General features: G+C 40.1%; 1 long non-coding RNA gene across 3 annotated transcripts in view; it reads right to left on the reverse strand.

Moving 5' to 3' along the window:
• Window positions 1-19,680, reverse strand: part of LOC135294339 (uncharacterized) — a 52,026-nt gene that overhangs the window by 8,086 nt on the left and 24,260 nt on the right. For all 3 annotated transcript variants that reach the window (XR_010356464.1, XR_010356463.1, XR_010356462.1), the window contains exons 4-5: window positions 7,428-7,992; window positions 489-4,207 (exon numbers count right to left, since the gene is read on the reverse strand). This is a non-coding gene — a long non-coding RNA (uncharacterized LOC135294339). The remainder of the gene's footprint in view (window positions 1-488; window positions 4,208-7,427; window positions 7,993-19,680) is intronic.

The raw sequence follows: 19,680 nt of genomic DNA on the forward strand, positions 1-19,680 counted from the left end.
ACACTTCTAAAGGTTGCAGAAAATTTCAATAATTACAACGAAACTTTTATAGTAAGGGGGGAGGGAGGTGTGGTGGTGGAACCCTACAAATCACAATATCTTCAGTCTTAGATTACATAGGATAAATGGACCTCAAATTAAGAGGAAAAAAAAAAAGGGAAAAAAAGTCACATGAGATATCCACCTTGTAGCTCTCTACCTTGCACATTGCCCACATGTTTTATGGCAGTGCTCTCAAAAAAAGAGAAATAATGAGAAGTCCAACAGACACTCAAGAACCATAGCTATGATAGACAAAACAGTCAAGGTACACAGGATTATTTAAGGATTATTTATTATTTAAGCACACGGTGCTTAGGATTATTTCTAAAGCTGTTGGGTCCATCACACTCCTGGTGTTGGACCAGCCTAAGTACCATGGAGCTGTGAATGCAGGGATTAAAGACATCCATGGAGTGGTTCACCCACAAAGGACCAAGCAAGCTCACCATGCTGCTTGTTCCTGGACAATAAAGGCAACAGCTGACCTGAGGATTTTGCCATAAGACTGACATCTGGCAGTTCGTCACCTGAAACAGACCTGACCTTAGAGTTAATTCAATACAGAAATATTTTTATGGTTTTCAAATAGTTCTGTATATCTGTTTCTAAACATAGTAATCCTTTTTGTAATACTGCTCTAATATATTCCTGCTATACTTGTACATCCATATTTCTCTACTGTTGAAAACAATTGCCCACTAACTGGGAAACAACAAAGCACTACATTCCTTCTCCTACCAGTCTTTGAAAATAGTCCTGTGCCTTTCTCTGAAACTTTATTCATAAGTTTCATGGGTACCATGAAGGAAAGGGAGCATCTTTCTCACAGAGCAGCATGGGCCTGGGCAGGTAATGACATGGTAAGTTAAGAATACAAGTTTTCCACTGACAAGTATTGGCCAGTGATGGACAAAAGGCAAACTGGAACTTTGTGGAAGCTGAAGGGCCTCCTGCGAATTTGTAATGGTTATCTGAGTCATCATATTTCCTCATTTTAGCAGGAAAGAAAACATAATCTATTAATATACCCTTGATGGTGGCAAGACCAGACCCCAGTAATGCACACAGGCAGGAAGAGGCACTCACTTGGACAGCATTCCTATACTTCAGCATGGGAAAAGATGCTCTGCACCATAAATAGACTCTTAATTGCCATAAATGTACAGCCAGAAGGATTGTGAGAGAAAATTCCTTGAACTCCCTCCAATTAAGATATTACAGTGAGTTCATTATAGAAAAAAATTCAGTCTTCACGCCTTGAGAAAATAGAAGGTTAGCACCTTTGACTACTGATAATCTTCAGGAAAAAATTCTGGAGACCTTATAAATCTAAAATACATCAAACCCAGGAGCAATTCTGAGAGCACCAAAAACAGATTTTTTTGTCAGAGTAAGTAAGGAACCTTTAAAATTTAACAGTAATTTTAACAGTAATTTTTTTCCCATAGTAGTTGTAAGATTAACAAGTCAGGGGCTCAAGATAAATAATATCTTGGAAAACAAGCTCTGTTCTTATTAAGAGTCAGCAATTGTGACCATCAAGTTATCCAAATTTAAAAGTATCAGAGTAAATATGTGTTATTTTAGCCTTTGAGAAGTCAAAAAAAAGGGGGGGTGGCTATTGTAGAAATGTGAACAGATAGCAGCATCCACAAAAACAGGAGTGCTGTAAATCAAATGACACATTATAAATCTAAAAAGACAATTTATAAAAGCTTTGCTAAAAATCAGTGTGTCATTCCTTTCATTTCAATGTCACCATTACCCTGGAAATATGAAACACTTAGAGATAATATTTTCAGCAAGAAAAAAAAAATATGGCCTCAGAATATTATTAAGAAAAGATGACAGATTGGATAGAAATAGGTTAAGGGGGAAAATAAACTCTGAAGGGCAAAACCTATGCAAGCTTGTAATTAAAACATGAAATTCTCATTAATTTCACTAGGGCTAAACCCTCACTTCAGTGGTGCTGAATATCAGTGGTGCTACAGCTGAATGTCATGCTTTTGCCTTGGCCCAAAGAAAAGACTTCTCTCATTTTACACTTTGATTCCAGTAAGAGAAAATATCACAGCCCTTGACTGAACTCTCTTTGGGAGTGTGGATTTCAGAGAAACCTGGACTCTGTGCTGCATGACTGGTGGATTCCTCACTGTGTGCATCCCACCACACTGGTCTCTCCACACTCAGAGTCCCTTTTAGCTCTAAACTTCCACACTGATTTACTTCTGTTGAAAGAGTTGTAGTGCTCTGGTTCAATCCTTCTGAACAAACATATAATGAGCAATGCTTTTCACAAACTTGCTACAACTCCTGTGACCATCTGAAAACTGATTTACAATATCACAGATTGGACAACATAATCATGGTAGCTAAAGATAATAATTATTGTTGCCATCTGGACGCTTTGAGAAGTTTGCACTTCAGTTTCTACTGGAGTAGAGCTGGTACAAAAGCAGAGAACAACAACAACAAGTTAAATTTACATTAACAGAAGAATAGTTGCTAATTCGTAATCTACAAGGGGAAGCACCAGCATTAGTTTAAATGCAATTTACACAGAAATATTCATGAAATTTTGTAGCTATTTTTCAGCTTGTCAAGCATATTGATGCAGCAGAATAGTTTCCTGATTATCAGTGCTTTTACTTCCAACAGTACACATCACATCCACTGAGAGCCAAAGCTTTGTTTTGATACCTTTTTCCTACCTCCAGCAACCCGGTTATCCTTAAAGCAGACAGCAGCAGTGTGTATTTAGTGCATTTCCCTCATTTCTGCATTCACTGTGGTTTGCAGGATAGGTTGATAATATCATAGGAAATGTTTAGAGCACCTTTAGCACTGTGCTGCTCCCAGGCATGGCAGGGGAGGGCTCAGCTCTGCCCTGATGCGCAGCGCCGAGCAGCAGCCCACTGCTATTAGTCACACGCTGCAGCACGGCTGAGCAGACACAAGTGCTGGGGGATGACAGCTTTGGAAGCAGGGAGAGGTGGCCTTTTCTTTTGCTGTTCTGTGGCTACCCCTGCAGGCAAGGAAGTCACAATCTTCCCAAGACAGAGGTGCTTAGGGAGTACATGGCACTGAGATATCTGAGCAGAGATTCACCCTGGGCCCCTCAGAGCTGCAGCAGATGTCTCTGGGGCATCAAGCAAGAGAAGGAGTGAATTAGATTACGTGGGACGCTGCAGGTCAAGAGATGAGCCACAGCTATGGAAAGGGACTACGTTACAATCCCATTTTGAGGGAAATATTGTGTGTGAATATGATTTTTTATCCCTGCCAACAGATTTTAAAAAGGTCACAGGAGAGAAAAAAAATGTGTATGGTGCACAGAGGATATGCTCTTGTTCCACAAAAACAGCAACCCAGTTTCTGTCACCTCACATTGATTTTATGACCATCAGTGCAGTGTCAATTTACTTAGGAGAACTGATCAAAGACCATAACTTCAGAAAATGTTCTTGTGAAACAGCCTAATTCCCTGTTGTTGCTGTTTATACCATGGGGGTTCACCAAAACAGTGAGTCATCATTAACCCTCCAATTTATTTCAATTACTTTATCAAATGCAGCATAAATAATGCAATTAGTATATTCAGATTCAAGCAGGTCCACATAATGTTCTTAAAAAGAAAAGAAAATAGGAAGAATAGAGAGATTTTTGCCTGAAAGTAGCCCACATTCAGTGAAGGTCTGTTTAGCTCTGATTTTGCTAAAATGACAATTGTATTGCTATGAACTTTCACAAGTAGGACATTGCAAAGTTTAACTTCCCTTAATCCAAAGTATTGTCCTGACACACTCTCAAGTGAGAACATGCCTTCCCCCTGGTGCCTGCCAGAGTGGACTTCAAACACTCTCAGGTTCTTGGGGCTCTCCTGTGGAGGGCCAGGAGTTGGACTGATGATTTTTGTGGGTCCCTTCCAAGTCAGGATATTCTATGATTCTGTAATGTAGGTCCCCTCATGGATTCCTCTGTCCTGTTCACCATGTTAATTTTGCAGACAATACCAGCAGTAGAAAGCTCTGCCACAGGAGCAAGCAGAGAGCAAGCTCTGTAATAGTTTGACTATGTCGGCCATAACCCATTTCTTTTGTAAGAAGAAACAGGTTCACATTCCAGTTATTTCATTTCCACATTCCCACAGCCTCTGGATCATCTGTGAAGAAAGAGAGAAGAAACATTTACCAGGGCAAGCAGTGGAGCCAGGCAAAGGCCAGCTCCTGCACCCCACTGGGGAGACAAGTCCAGTCTTCCCCTGCAGCTCCCAAGCCCAGGGTCTGAAACATGTCCCAGGAAGTGCCACATGGGATATCACAGGGTGTTCACTATGCACAGGTCGTACAAAGGAGATTGCCTTTCAAGAATAATTATAGTGTTGGCCATGACAGAAAAGAAAAGAGATGGGCTAGTACAGAAGTGAAATTGGGACCCAACCTAACAAACCTTGTTCAGAGTTGTCCCCCAGCCACCCCTCAGTGTAGACTGAGAAGGTTTTATTTCTTCACTCCTGATTTTTTAATGTGCAAATCAGATCTTTGGCATACCTAAGGGCTGCTCAGGCCATCCCTAGCTTTTCATACCCATGCTAGTAAGTTTGGCGAGGTTGTCCCAGGGGTGCAAAGTGACAGGCAGTTTAGCTGTTCCTGGCACTGGACACCTGCATGCTCTGGGCACTGGTTTCTATAGCTGCAAGCCACAGTCGGGTATTGGTTACACAACAAAGGTAAAACAAGCTCCCTACCTTTGCCAGCAAAATTGCTCTGCCTCTGGTGGTTACTGACAAAAGCCATCAACACCTGACATGCTAATGTCCAATGTTCACTTTTTAGATAGCTGTTTAACTTGCAGCATTTCAGACAAGTTCGTCTACTTCATACTGCTCACTTGGAATCAGGATTTCATCTTATTTGAGTCAATGACAGTATTGCTACTCATAGCAGAGGGGTAGCATTTCAGTCCAGCATTAGGTCTGTCTCTAAGGATTATCTCTTAGCTAATTTATGATGAAAAACTTGCACCGCATTTACTGGAAGAGAGAGAGCCGGAAGCCTACAGAGCTATTGGACAGGGTTGCCTCTTAATGTCCTTGATGCTGAGTGTAGGTCTACCAGCACAGTGCAATGCAACGTGGAGCTGCCTGAAATAACTGAGCATCAGAACAAATATACTCGCCACCACAGAGATCTCTGCTTCGCCTAATTAACACTGCTGAGAAACAGGGCTGATTAACCTGGGCAGAGCGCCACAAAACCATGGCTATCCTGCTTCCAGCACTTCAGCAAACTCATTAGAGCTGTCCTGGGCATTGTTGCACAGAAATGAATTTGTGAATGAAGACCTGAAGAAGGGAAGCCATCTGATAAATGCCACAGCTTTCAGTAGCCCTGATTAGAGGGAGGTGGGGGAGCACATCTGAACCGCACGTTGCATGGAAGTTTTGCAAAATTGAAGGCTTGTTCCCCCTGCCTCCCCTGGCATGAGAAGCCATCAGGACACTCCTGGGAATTATTTGCTGCAAAATGTAGATCCAGGTGTTTCACATTTCCCTGTTCTTTCACATTTAGACAAAAAAAGATCATCCCTAATAACAGGGGTTTGGAACTACATGATCTTTAAGGTCCCTTCCAATCCCCAACTTAATATTTCCTGTATCACCAAAGGAAAAGCCTCCCTCTAATAGAGCACTTTTCCTTCCTAATGATGAACATGATCTAATAGTGATAGCTGACCTAAAAACAGAAACAAAGAAATATTGTGTGTGCTCCCATTATAGCCATTGAAGTAGTTACAGTCCTATTTCATGGAAGGAATATGTAGGTGATAATAACCTGACAAAAATGAAATGAAATGGTGCTGTCACTAATTCCATTTAATGCTCTAACAACATCCAAATTAGATGTGCTTATTAGTTCATAACATTGCTTGTTATAATTCTTAATCTCAGATAAATCTCTCCACAATGAGGAACTAATCTAATGAGCTAGTAAAAAAAAAAAAAAAACAGTTTGGAAATAAACATTCTTAATGACAATCATGTGTGTGCCATGGCTGCAAACTGCCCAACACTCTTGCCCTTCTGTTGCTTTTTCCTAGTTTTTCGTGGTATGCTCTCAGATTTCCCTATACATGCCATGCCATATCACTATTACTCTATTTTAAAGGAATTTTGGGGGAAATTAAACTTCTTTTGCCATGTTGCACTATCTCTTACAGATTGTTAAAATGTCCTGAAATTTCAGCATGCTGTTATTCCAGAGTAGTTCACCTGGACATAATTCAGTGATGAATAGGAGATTTTAAAAACAGTCATATATGAAGATTAATCTCTGCAGTTAAGCAATGCTGTCAACAAAATTAACAGCTTTCTGTCATACTTTCTCTTGTATGAGTTCAGTTTGATTGGGGAAGGAAGACGGAAGGAATCAGCCACCAAAAAGAAGCTTTGATTTTCCCCATGTTTTTGCCACATAGAACAGGGTGCATTTAGAAAGAGAATGTTATCATGCTCAAGGAATGGTCCTATATATAAAACAATCAATTAATAGGAAGGTTACTGCTTCTGACAAATTAGACTCTTTATAAGTTTTTTGGAAAGGATTCATTCATAGCTCAGAAAGACAAAGCAAGAGGCTGCTGTTGTAATGTCCTCTGGCTAGTCTCCATCAGTATTGCCAAATGATTTATTCAGATCACTGACAGCATTGAATCTCTAATGATCCATGTAAGTGAGTTAAGATTAGTAGACCTAATAGATTTAAAAGAACAGAGGAAAGCTTTCCATTGCACATGCTCATCTCAAATCAGCTCTTTCATGCTTCTGGACCTATGTTTAGCTTTATAATCTTATATTTTGGACTAAAAAAAGGACTTGTGTAAATTCTTCAGACTTTATCCATTGGTGTCTCCACAGATCATGGTTTATTTAATTCTAAAGTCTAAGAAACCTTCTCTTTTCCCCTAACCATGTTTCTGAGCATAATGATCATTTGGTCCATCATGTTCAAACTGGATTACTGTATTTGAATCTGATCACAGTTTACTATCCCAGCTCTGCAGGAAACACCTGCCATCTTTCTTCATAGCTGATGTCATGGCAATGGCTTCAATGAATTTAGATTCTCATTATTTCAGTGATCCTTCTATCAATATCAGATTAGTAAGAGTGACTGCAGACCTGTGAATCACCAGATATATGTGCAGCTCCAGGAAAGTAAGATCACAGAGTTCAAACCAAAGGTACAAAGTGGCTGTGAATGGAGTCTTTCTGGGAAATAAAGCACAAGACCTCCTGGATCCTACTGACATGCAAGACTTCCAAAAGACAGTAGACAAGATAATGGAAAATAAATTGATGAAAGACTACTAAAGATACTTACCACAAAGTCACAGAATGGATTGGGTTGGAGGGTACCTTAAAGACCATCCAGTTCCAATCCTCTTGCCATGGACAGGGACACCTTCCAGTAGATCAGGCTGTTTAAAGCCCCATCCAAGCTGTTCTTGAACACTTCCAGGGATGGGGCCTCCACAAGTTCTCTAGGCAACCTGTGCCAGTCTCTTACCACTTTCACAGTAAAGATTTTTTCCTTAAGTCTGATCTAAACCTACTCTCTTTCACTTTAAAGCCATTCTCCCTTTTGCTGTCACTATGTGCCCTTGTGAAAGGTCCCTCCTCAGATTTTTTGTAGGCTCCTTTAGGTACTGAAAGGCTGCCCTAAGGTCTCCCCAGAGCCTTCTCTTCTGCAGGCTGAAAAGCCCCAAGTCTCTCTTTCTGTCTTCTCAAAAGATACTTATGTCTTTCAGGGTTTTGAACCCAAGGAGGCTGTATGGCTGCAGGCATCTTACGCTCTTCTATCGCTGCTATTGACCACTGTCAAATGCAGGATGAGCAGCCAGATTCATCTCTGATCTGACACAGCGTTGACACCTCTGTGTCTTAACCTGGAAGAGAAAATGGCACAAATTTGGAATATGACTCCTTGAGGGAAAGCTGCAAAACCACTTCCTTCCTTGCAGCCTTCCAGGAAGAGTGCCATGAACAGCTTCACCTGCCTCAGTTCTCCTCTCCATCCCATGCTGCTTTCTTTGACTCCAAAGGCTTTCAAACAGCCTGCATGAACTGCAAAGCAAATCAACTACAAACTAGTTTTTAATGATGGCCATAATTTAAAACAAGAACAAATCAAAAACCCTGTCAGTAATATTACCTAAAAAGGGGGGGAAACAGATAAAGTCTCAGTGAAATCACCCAGCATCTCCATTTCAACTCAGGCTCTGTATTGATGTGCAGCAGGATAATATCCTTGAGTAGGCTTTGAATTGCTCATGACAGAGGTACATTTCTGTCAGTTGGTGCTGTTATTCTTGTCACTTACCCTGTCTCCCTGTTCTCTCTATGCAGCAAATTATGCTAGTCAATTGTCTGCCTCTTTCACAACACTTTCTGTGTCTTCTTTCAGACCATGCAAAGACATTCTTAAACAACTTTCTGAAAATTTTTTTTGCATAATTTTCTGCACTTTGGGGACAAGATTTAGGAACCAAGGCACTTTTTTCTCCCTGTGTACCAGTTTATCAGGGCACAGATATACTTCTGTCAAGCTTTATAGTAAGGCTCAGAGAGTGGTCAGGAATAAAAAATGGAAAGAATAGAGATATCATTTGCATTAAGAGTATGGTTTTTGTTCTTTGTATTTCAACCTTTGTTCTGTCTCCATAGGTCATAAACAACCCAGTGAAAACAGAACTGTCCTTATTGACCTGAATAGCAACTAGCAAAGTAAGCCATCGCCTCTGACTGGGGTTTTCTTGTCTTCATAGCACCTTTTCCCAATGAAGATCATATTATATAAAAAATTACAATTATGTCAACATCTATATGAAGCTTTAACTGAAAATATTCCCAGATTTTACTATCTACCTAATTTACTGAAAAAAGCCAGCTCTGTATTTTAGACCGTTTTTTTTTTTTTCCTGTGGAATTGAAGCTAGGTATGTGCATTTGATCAGTGTGTTTGCATAACATTCTCAATATCATTGGAACCTACAGACCGACTTTTAAATCAATTTAACAACAGTTTGAAAGATTATTAAATTTCTACAAATTTCATGCAAATAAATGAATGGCCAGAAGCAGAGGAAAGATCCCATTCATGCCCCAGCCAAAGGAAAGTACACCAGCCTATAGACATGAGGGTATATACCTTGAACAGAGCAAAGAGAAAAGGCTCAGATGAAGATCATCTTTTCTCTCCATTCCCTTCATCTGCCAAAAGATATAAATCCAAAGGACACCAGGCCTCATATTTGCATTGCTTATAAAATTGCTCTTCTGCCTTCTACTTCAGTTAGCATTGCAAAGCCCAGCACTTAGCACCCAGAAGCAGGAGAAAGGATGGAAGAGATTTTGGCTCATGCTTCCCTATACATGTATAACATTAAAGCCTAAGGATGATCTACGAATGAGATTTAACATGGATAGTCCAGTGCAGTTACTCACATTATTTACTTGCCGGCTGTTTATGGAAATGGATCTCAGTTGCCCCCAACCTTCTAACTGCCCCGTAATGTGAGCACTAAATTGATGGTGATTACAGTTATGCACGTTGTTTATACACTAAGATGCTGGTATTAAAAAACACCTTCTTCTTGTAAGGAGATGAATGCATTATGAGTTGCAGACACAGCCCTTTAGCTAGCTCCAGCTGAAGATTCCCAGTTTTATTTATTTAGGTATTAAAGCTTCAGTTTTCCACAAATGAAAACTAAAAAGGAAAATCCCGCAAGCCATTACTCATATGAATATCACTTCTTCTTCTTTTTTTTATTATTTGAATGACTCACAGGCAATTAGTAATCTGCACCGGAGCAAGGATTCTATATGGCCAGCTTGTGCATTATTAATTTATGCAGAGTACCATTTACTCACATAACTAGTCATGCTGATTTCAGGAGGACTACTCACAGGAGTAAAAGTTATTTTGCTTATGGAGTTCTAAATTTCTATCTCAGGAGTATCATGTTTCTGGAAGAAACTGTTAATCTTCTTTTTTTTTCCCTTGCTTTAGGCAGAAAACTGAACTGAGAGTGTAAGCTATCTTAATTAAATCTGATCTGAAGCTTTGCTTTTCTAGTTAGCTCATGCATTCTGATGTGTAAGCTATACCCTAATCACTCCTCAACATAGTCTTCTGGGTGATGATATCTAAATATAACAATTAGTGCAGAAAGAAAAAAAAAATAGTTCAGACTAGACAATATAAGAGAAAGATAAACTCCAGGTGGCACCGTTATTTTTTGAAAGACAAAAACTGCATTCCTCATTGGGAATCAGTGCTCATAAATTATAATTCTGTTTAAAATGTGTCAGTGACATTTTCATATCTATTTATTTTAATGTCTGTCAGCATTTAAAAATAAGTTAAGGTTGTATTGCTATTACAAAGGTTAAATGAAGAGATTATGAGTTGCACAGATGTTTATGGTTTGGGTTGATAGCTCTGGGACATCCCATTCTGGAGGCATTGTGTTCCAGTTCATTTTAACAGTAATTAGAAATACCCCCGTAACGAGGTGCTTGCTGCTGAAAACAACTTCATTAGTTTGGGTGATTCTATTGGTTTCCTTTAGGGTGAGAAATGAGTGTTAATAGTTGTAATTTAATAGGAAAATTACTGAAGCAAGGAAGATTCCACTGAATCTTAAATGAGGCATTAGACAGACTCTTTTTTCCAAATAATGGAATATAAAGGAAGAGCAGCAACCTTACAAATTATCATATGAATGGATTTACCCTAGACCAGATGAGCAATTTTGTTTAAATATTTTAGATATCACTTGAAGTTGTTAGGAGCCTATGCAGAAAATATCTATTAGCTTAACAAATTCTGAGGACATTTAGCTGCCTGCTTGAGCATTTGTACACATTTTGACTCTGAACCAAAATCCTGCCTGTCAGAAAGGCTGTGTTCTCTTTCAGAGAGCAAGAAGGATTTTCTTCCCCTGGCAACGTGTTATTACTCAGCATGGAGAATCTTCTTTAGGATATCACCAGTTCTCACCAGGAAAAACTGCCCCAGTTATGCTGGATCCTTTCCTCTTAGGGGGATGATGGATTGATGGTAAACTTGCTAGGCTGCCTGAGCTGAGCTGCATAAAGCCACATCCTTGCTAGAGATTTCTTTTCTCTGCAATAGGAGGTGTTGTCTACTCTCCATCTAGGGAACATTTTCTTTCCTGGGTGGACATGTATTATTGAATTGGGTGTGGCTGAGGTGGAGGTCATTTTCCCCACAGCAGCCCCCACAGGGCTGTACTCTGCATTGGTACCTGAAAGGAGCTGTTAACATCCCACTGATCTGGCTCCTGCTGAGCATTGCTGGCAAGGCACTGGGCCTATCTCTCCAACATTCCCTCACCAGTAGACTGGGAGCAGGGGCAAAATCTTGGGAGGGGACACATCTAAGACAGCTGACCCCAAGTGACCAAAAGGACATTCTATAACATATGATGTCTACTCAGCAATTAATGAAGAGAAAGTGAGGACGCTGTGGCATTCATTACTCTGATGTTTCTATCCTGGAGCAATTGCTACATCCTGGGAAGTGGCACAGCATCATCTGCTGATGGGAAGTAGAGAATAAATCCTCTGGTAACCTTTGCTTTGGCATACAGTCTTTGGTTTTGCTTTGTTACATCTTTTATCTTGACCCATAAGGTTTTTTTAACATCTTATTTTCTCCCTGCCATTGCCAGGAGGGGACTGATAGAGCAGTTTGGTGGGTATCCATAGCCCAGCCAGGTTAACCCACCACATCCTAAATCACACCTAACCTAATCTCTGTCCTCCAGCTCCTACTGAAAATCAGTATGATCTCCAACAGCTTTTCTGGAGGCCTTCTCTGACCCTCCTTTCTGTCTTCCCTCCCTCCTCTCTAGTCTCTCCCCTTCTTCATCTCCTCAGAGATCTCTAAGGCCTCTCTGATGGAATGCTGGTCTCCTTAAGAAGAACTGAACAGAATGAGGGTGCTCTGTGAAGATGCTGTCTGTGACCTGCTGAGGAGCTAATTCAGGCTTCCAACCAGAGAAAAACATCTTCCTTGATAAGGTAATCCAAAGCCACAAAAGTAAACATTCCCTTTGATGAGATTATCCACTACATCACAGTCAAGGTCAGGGCAGAGGATAAGCACATGCCCAGTAGGAAGTTGGCTACCAGAGGTCAATGGAATCAGCTACCAGAGGTCAATGGAATCAACAACCTCTTGTCAAAACAAGAGAGAGCAACTGCTCAGGTTTCAAAACAGATTTGCCTCTCTTTCTGCCTTCCTGCACTAATTCCCTGGCAGAGCAGCTCTCTTGCCCAATGAAAAGTTGTATTTCCTTTACTAGAAATGGCAGTTCCTTATCTACTGAATGAAGCCACCTGTGTCTGCCTTTCTGACCTTGAGAAATTAAAAAATATTTGTTTCTGGAAGGAGGTGGGAAACATCTTTGGAAAAAAGGTGCTATTAATATCTCCATCAGAGCTTAGAAGACTTCAAGAAGGTTTGAAGACCACTTCTGCATCTGAACACAAAGAGGAAAGGAGAGGAGAGGAGAGGAGAGGAGAGGAGAGGAGAGGAGAGGAGAGGAGAGGAGAGGAGAGGAGAGGAGAGGAGAGGAGAGGAGAGGAGAGGAGAGGAGAGGAGAGGAGAGGAGAGGAGAGGAGAGGAGAGGAGAGGAGAGGAGAGGAGAGGAGAGGAGAGGAGAGGAGAGGAGAGGAGAGGAGAGGAGAGGAGAGGAGAGGAGAGGAGTTTTATTTCTGACAATAGATGCCTCTATTGCAGCACTTGATGTTTTCATTTTGTGAAGCCCTTGATGTTTTCAAGAGCTTTCCAATGATAGCAGATTTGACTGAAATTGTGTTAAAGAAGTGCACTTCATAAAGGATGACATATACAAAAAATATTTTTAAAAGTGAAAGTGTAAAAAAGGTGTAAATAGAAAAAGAAATCAGGTGGAAAACAGCCCCTGAGTAGAGACTATGAACACAAATTCAGATAAAACATTTATAGACACAAGTAAGAACTACCATGTGATGCAGTATTTGAGAAGGGACACATGAGGGTCAAGAGTATCCTGAGATTACAGACATCAGAAGTAATTCAAAATAAACTCAGAAAGACACTTGAGTTAGAAAGTCATAGAGCTCAATTCAGAGCTTTCCCTGCTATAAAACAGCCAAAGGTCAGCCCCGGAAAAGGGGGATGTAGCATAGTGGTTACAACACTTTCCAAGAGTTAATGCGCATAAGAAGATGTCATAGAATGCACAAAGAGGGTGATAACCAGTAAAAATGTATTAATAATGCATTTTTGTTTTTTCTTGATAGTGTTAAATTGGTTAAAAGTGTGAAAGAAAAGACAAAGCCAAAAACTATCACATCTTTGTCACAAAGTAAATAATGGGAGAAAAAGCAGTTACCTTGATGGATATGATTCAAAGAGTCATTGAGAAGATGACTAAAACATACTGGCAAAATTTTCTCACACAGACTTTGCTAATATTTCTTCTCTTTGACAGATAAAAAGCAAGTAGCATAAAACTAGAAAACAAATGAACAATAAAATGTTTCTGTTGCTACTATTTAACATTCTTCAAAGATCATAAGAAAGCCATGTTCAACTGCACTCATTGATTATTCTGTTTATTACAAAGAAAAGCTATCTAGTAAATGTCTTTCTGACCTGGGAGTGATCCAGCCATATGCAATCATGTTTGAAATTAAGATCTCTTATTGTGATTATTGTAGTCTAATGGTGCTGCTTATTCTGACAATATTATTAAGTACTGGTAGAGTTCTTACCTCTGCACTTCTATTAATTAAACAGACTTTCAGAGCCCTATTTCTGTGAAAGCAGGAAGAAAAAGATCAACTCAGTTTTCAATACTGAGAAATTAATTTTAAGAAAGAAATCCAAGAAGTGATCTCAAATTAAACTTAATTAAAGTTTCCATAAACAAGCTTTTTGCCACCTATAAATAACACATCTAGGGAAGATGAAGCATATGGATATTATCTTTGTTCTTTATTGAAATCAAGCAAGTAAAACCAGATGTGTGCATTAGCCTCCTTAGAAAATCCTTCTAGCTTAGACAAGATAAATTCAATAATTCATGTCCAACATCAGGAAAGATGCTGGGAAAAATGAAATTAGTCTTCTAATATTGAAATGCACACCAGCCTGATAAGCAGAGAACAATAATTTACTGGACATACACTTATTCTCCCAGCACGAGTGACCTCTGGAAATCATAAAGGTCCTGAAGAGACCAGAAAAGCAGACAGCATTCAGCTGAAGGTAGAGCTCTAAGAGCAAAACACCTGGTGAAGCTTCCAGGTTATGTAAAAATGAGAGCTTTCTCTGTTAGCCGGCTCCTAAGTGGGAAAGAAAAAGATCTCTCACTTTCTTTTCTTTCCTCCTTCCCTCACTGAAGTATCTGAGCTTGGCAGCAGAACTCTTGGAGTTACACAGAAACAACTCAAACAAACAGGGCCCAGAAAAAGGAGAGGGTATCTCATATATGGTACACTCAGCATTGAACAGTCTCAATTTCCCTCAAGCCCACCACATTCCATGAATGCTTTATACCCAAGTTTTTGATCTCTGTTTTGAGGATTTACTGAAGGCAAAAGATAGGGTCCCATCAAATACCCAGCACAGATCAGAACAAACTTGCTGACTGCATGACTTGTTAATTTCCTACAACCAGCCACTTCAGTGTCCTCCTATATATTTCCATACCAAAAACTAATAAATAATAATCCTCTTCACAGCTCCTGATTTCTGAAACAATGTGTCTGGGTATTTTCCCATCTTCAGCAGTTCACAGAGATTTCCAAAAGATACCTAAAAAATTGCCTTCTGCAAGTTCTTTGAGTCTACAACATAAAGCAAAGAGATTTCAGATAGATGACTTTTTAATAACAAAGTATAGAGTTTACTAGCACTCGCAAGTTTACTTGACTTCTTATTTATAATCTCCTAGGTGGGAAAAAAAGAATGGTTCCCCAGAAACAGTTTGAAGTCTCCATCCTTGGAGTCTGTGAAGACACAACCAAATAACAGACCTGAGAAATATCATCTGATTTCACAGCTGACCCATCTTGGTATAGGAGGTCATAACAGAGACCTCTGCAGTGTCTTAAAAAAAAAAAATTTAACCTGGGTTCCTATTCTGTATTATTACATAGGTCCAAAAAGTGGCAATACCCAGAAAGAAAATATATATGTATTAAAGACCTTTGAATTAAATATTTTACTCCCAAGGTTCCAAAATGATGAAGGTTTGTGTTTATAGCAGTACTGATAAATTCTTGCCCCGTTTCAGCAGTTTTCCATAGTAATTTGTCATTTGCCATGGTTAGAAACAAGACACTGGACAGATGGACCTTTGGTCTGACATAGTGGGGCTTTTGAGATGGCTGACATAAGGGAAAACAAGGCATTGTTTATCTGTCAGACCAGGCAGTAATATGTTGTCAGAGGTTTCCATGGAAGCAGCACAGCATAGTTCAGTGTCAAGCGTGCTGCATAAATAATGCTTTTAGAATACTCAAGCTGCAGATTATTAGAAAGACAGAAGAAAGTTCACATCACAAATCATACTATACAGCAGGGAGGTAATCAAAAGACAAACTGCCGCCTCAATGCCAGCAAACTCACAGGGATTTCAAAATGTTAAATGTAAGTTTACAGCTGCAACTAAATTCATCTCTTCAGTGCAGGAGTACAAGAACAGAAAATACTCTCAAAAATGTTTAAGAGCATTCCAATTTAACAGTTTGAAAGGTCGCAACTATTCAGTGTTTTAGTCTGGATGTGAATTTGTGTTGGAAGCAATCACCTTCACCTCCAGGCTCCAGCAGGCATAGGAGAGCAGCTGGATTCCTTGCCAGCAAAGCCAAGGAGGGGCTGCACCTCCTGCACACTGACCATAGGTGACCACGGGGCTCCTGGGGTGGTCCAGTGTAAAACTTCTGAGATGCATATGGTGTGGACATCAGTACCTCTGCAACAACTCCACAGGCTGACCCCTACTGCTTCCTGCTACTGCTCCACACCGTGGCTGATACAAACACAGCCAGAGGTAATGAACAGTTAAAATCGAAGCTCGGAAGAAAACAGGGTTCCCCAAATGAGACCGAGGGATTAGTCTTTTTGGATCCTCTAAAATCTGGGAAACTTGGAGAATTCCCATTTAGGCTGCTTGCTGATTACCAATAGTCTGGGAGCTACCCCACTGATGCCCATGCTCCTCACCCTGCTGCAAATCTCTGTGTTGTCACCAGTGACAATAAACCCCAGGAGCAGGAGCCTTCCCCGCCAGTAGCTTGCAGCCAACACCTCTTTACAAGGAGGGTGCTCATGATTCAGGGCACATCCCAGAGCCACCCTATAATTGTCCTTTGTTGGCCTCCTCATACATATATATAAATGTGCTGCTTGAGGGAATGAAGTGAAGAAAGAGAAGAGCTGTGATTAATATTAATACAATCACTATGAGTTTCGCTCAAATCAGTAGATTGAAGATGCTGAATGTTTGGGAAATTCCTCACCTTTCAATCTCCAATCACTTCTTCAGCTGACTGTATTTATCAAACTCCACAAAATAAAGTACAACAGAGCCGATAAACTCTGACAGCACTGGGGATCTGACAGAGGAAAGCAGAAAGGGACGAGGACAGTCAGGGAAGTAAGACCCATTTGCACATTCCTGTGGGCACTCAGATGCAGGGACTCCCTAGAGTAATCAGAAGAAATCCAAAGCAAAGCCTAACTGACCCAGCAGACCCACAAAAAGTCCTTTCTACCTCTACCCAAACTGCCAACAAAAATGGAGCAAGACTAATCAACACAGGATTATATGAACTGTTTAAGTCAACTGGATTTATCATTTACCATCAACTCAAAGGTCCTCTTTCAATGTTCATTAACTCAGCAGTGACTGGGGGTGTTTACCATGTCTGACGTTACAGCAACCTTTATCATAAGTGAAGGTTTAATGTGTGAAATGGTAATCTACAAATGGTTCAAGTAAATACTTAGAGGTTACTCATTCCATTTCATCTTGATTTTACCCTTCAGATTATATCCACTTTTAATAACACTGCATAAAAAGTTACTCTGAGTAGTGTGGAGCAAAATTGCAGCCAAGACATACAATTTAACACCAAAAAAAATTCATTTTTGGAGGGAGTAAAGGTAAATGCAAAAAAATCAATTTCAGGACATTGAAATTATTTTATTTTTCTAGGGCTAAGCATAAGCTTCATATACAGCAAAATAGCAAAATATCCCTTAAAAATACTAGGTAAAGCTGTATCTGGGCTGTTTTAGACTTACAGAAGGAATGTAAATTGTTATACTATTTTCCTGCAAGTACCTGTATGAATGACACTTGCTGTCACAGACCTCTGAACAAAAGATAATTGAAAAACAAAATATCTTGCTAGAATGATAATTATTGACAAAAATATAATGACTATGATTTCAGATCAACAGCACATGGTCACATCAGAAATGTAAATCCCTGAACCAAATCACAGCAGGGACTTGAGCCTGAGTCTGCTAGTCCGTTCTTGAATTCTCAAATGATCAGGCTAGCAACTACCCTCAGCTGATCCCTTATGTGCTTGAGTTTTCAGGGATACTTGCAGAGCATCTTAATTTCATTCTGTAATGGAAGGACTGTTCTTATTTTCATTCTTATTACTTCTAAAGAACTGGAAATGCTGTCTAACAGTCAGTTTCTTTTTTTCCCAAATAAATATCAGTGAGAGCTTGCTTTTAAGACAGCTCTGCAGTGTTAGAGATTCAGCTGGAGAAGTTTAAAAGAAATATCATTGGTGGTGCAGAACTTTTTTATGCTGTCATAAAGCCAGGAGAAGTCAATTAGGTCTAGTACTTCATTAACGATGTTCACAAATCACATTTATGGCAAGTCTCATATCTATTGCTCAGTTAGAATATGCCATTTGGAAAGACTGGTTTTGACACCCTTATATGATAGCACTGCAGCTACTGCTGGGGCAATTAATTTTTACTTGTGCTCTGGAGAAACCAAGCAAAACTTTCTAAGGCATTTGGCCAATTACACACTCTTTAGGGCAATGAAGCCTTTGCAGGAAGCTTGGCTTTATATTACCAATACACTCAAAGCCTTAATGAAATTGCTTCATGACAGAAGCCACTGGACTATTGAGAAAAAGCTACAAAAATAAATTAATGCACAATTGTGAATCTGCAAAGACATATCTTTCAGGTTTCTGACTTTTTATTAATGTGCTCCACCAATCAGCCTCCCCCGTGTACAGTTCCAGCAGATATTACAAGAACACCTTTTCTTTTTGATAAATGATAAAGGCCATCCATGGGATCTTCATAATGGGAGTGTTGTATTCCCTTTGTTTTATTACAGTATTTCCAGAGGAAAGGTGTTACTCTGTTCTCATGGGGAAAACTTGGAAGATCTGGAGTTCCTTTATGGATGCACCGGCATAAAAATCTACAGAGGAAGCAGGGGAATTGCAGGCTGTTCTGCAGCTCTGATACAACACATCCCCACTAATATATGTGTCAGAGCATTGTAAAAAAAAAAGCAGTGAAGTTTAAAAAGAGCAATAAAAACTGTAGTTTAGGAAGAGGCAAAACTTTGAAGATTCTTCCTGACTACAGCTCTGCTGTACACACAGCCCTGCACCAACATGATCCCCTCATACACATGTACAGCACACGAAGTAGGGTGCTGAGCTTGCACAATTTCTTGGCTGCAGCTTCATCTATGAAGTGTTTCTGAGTCACAGAGGATGTTAATGAGTTTCTTTGAAATGCAGGTAGAGGGAGTAAGGCACCTGCAGCAGACAGACACACTGCAGCATCCTCCCCTGGAGGCCACCCCAGCACAGTGAGAGGTTCCCAGTTCTCTCACAATAACTTGCACAACCCTGATCAAGTGACAATACAAGTCCAGCCAGTGAGATACCTTGAGCTACTCACCACAGGTCAAGTCCCTCCCTAGGCAGGGGACTGTAGTAAGCTTGGAAAGAGGAAGAACAGGGGGACAGAGAAAATCTGGGGGGACAAAACCTACAGGGGGTAGAAGGAAATTCTCTTAACAGAAAGCACATCTTCATTGTTGTTTTTAACCCTGCTTTTTCTGAATTCACCTTCATTTTTTTTTAAAGATCCTGACAAACAAAATACAAGGGTAAAATATTTATGATAACATTTCCTCAACAGTACCAAAGAGAAGAACCAAAGTGCAAAGCCTTCACCTGGATTAAGTCTCCTGTATCATGTGCTAAGCAACAGAGTTATCTGTGAAGGCACTCAGGTGTGGCATAACTCAGAAAACACACCAGTGCCTACACAAGGAGCCTTACCCCTTGTCTGATGTTCCTGAGGTCCTGATGGGAACTCTGGATAGGCAAGTTGTTGATCTGGATCTTGATATGAACCTGCACTTTGCTGATAGCAAAAGCTACCTTGCCTGACTGTCAGCACAGATAACAAGTGGAGGAATTAATCATCTTAGGGACTGTAACCCTATGACAATAACATACAAATGCAAAAATAAATCACAGCT

The sequence above is a fragment of the Passer domesticus genome, chromosome 2 (assembly GCF_036417665.1).
Source record: "Passer domesticus isolate bPasDom1 chromosome 2, bPasDom1.hap1, whole genome shotgun sequence".
NCBI lineage: Eukaryota > Metazoa > Chordata > Aves > Passeriformes > Passeridae > Passer > Passer domesticus.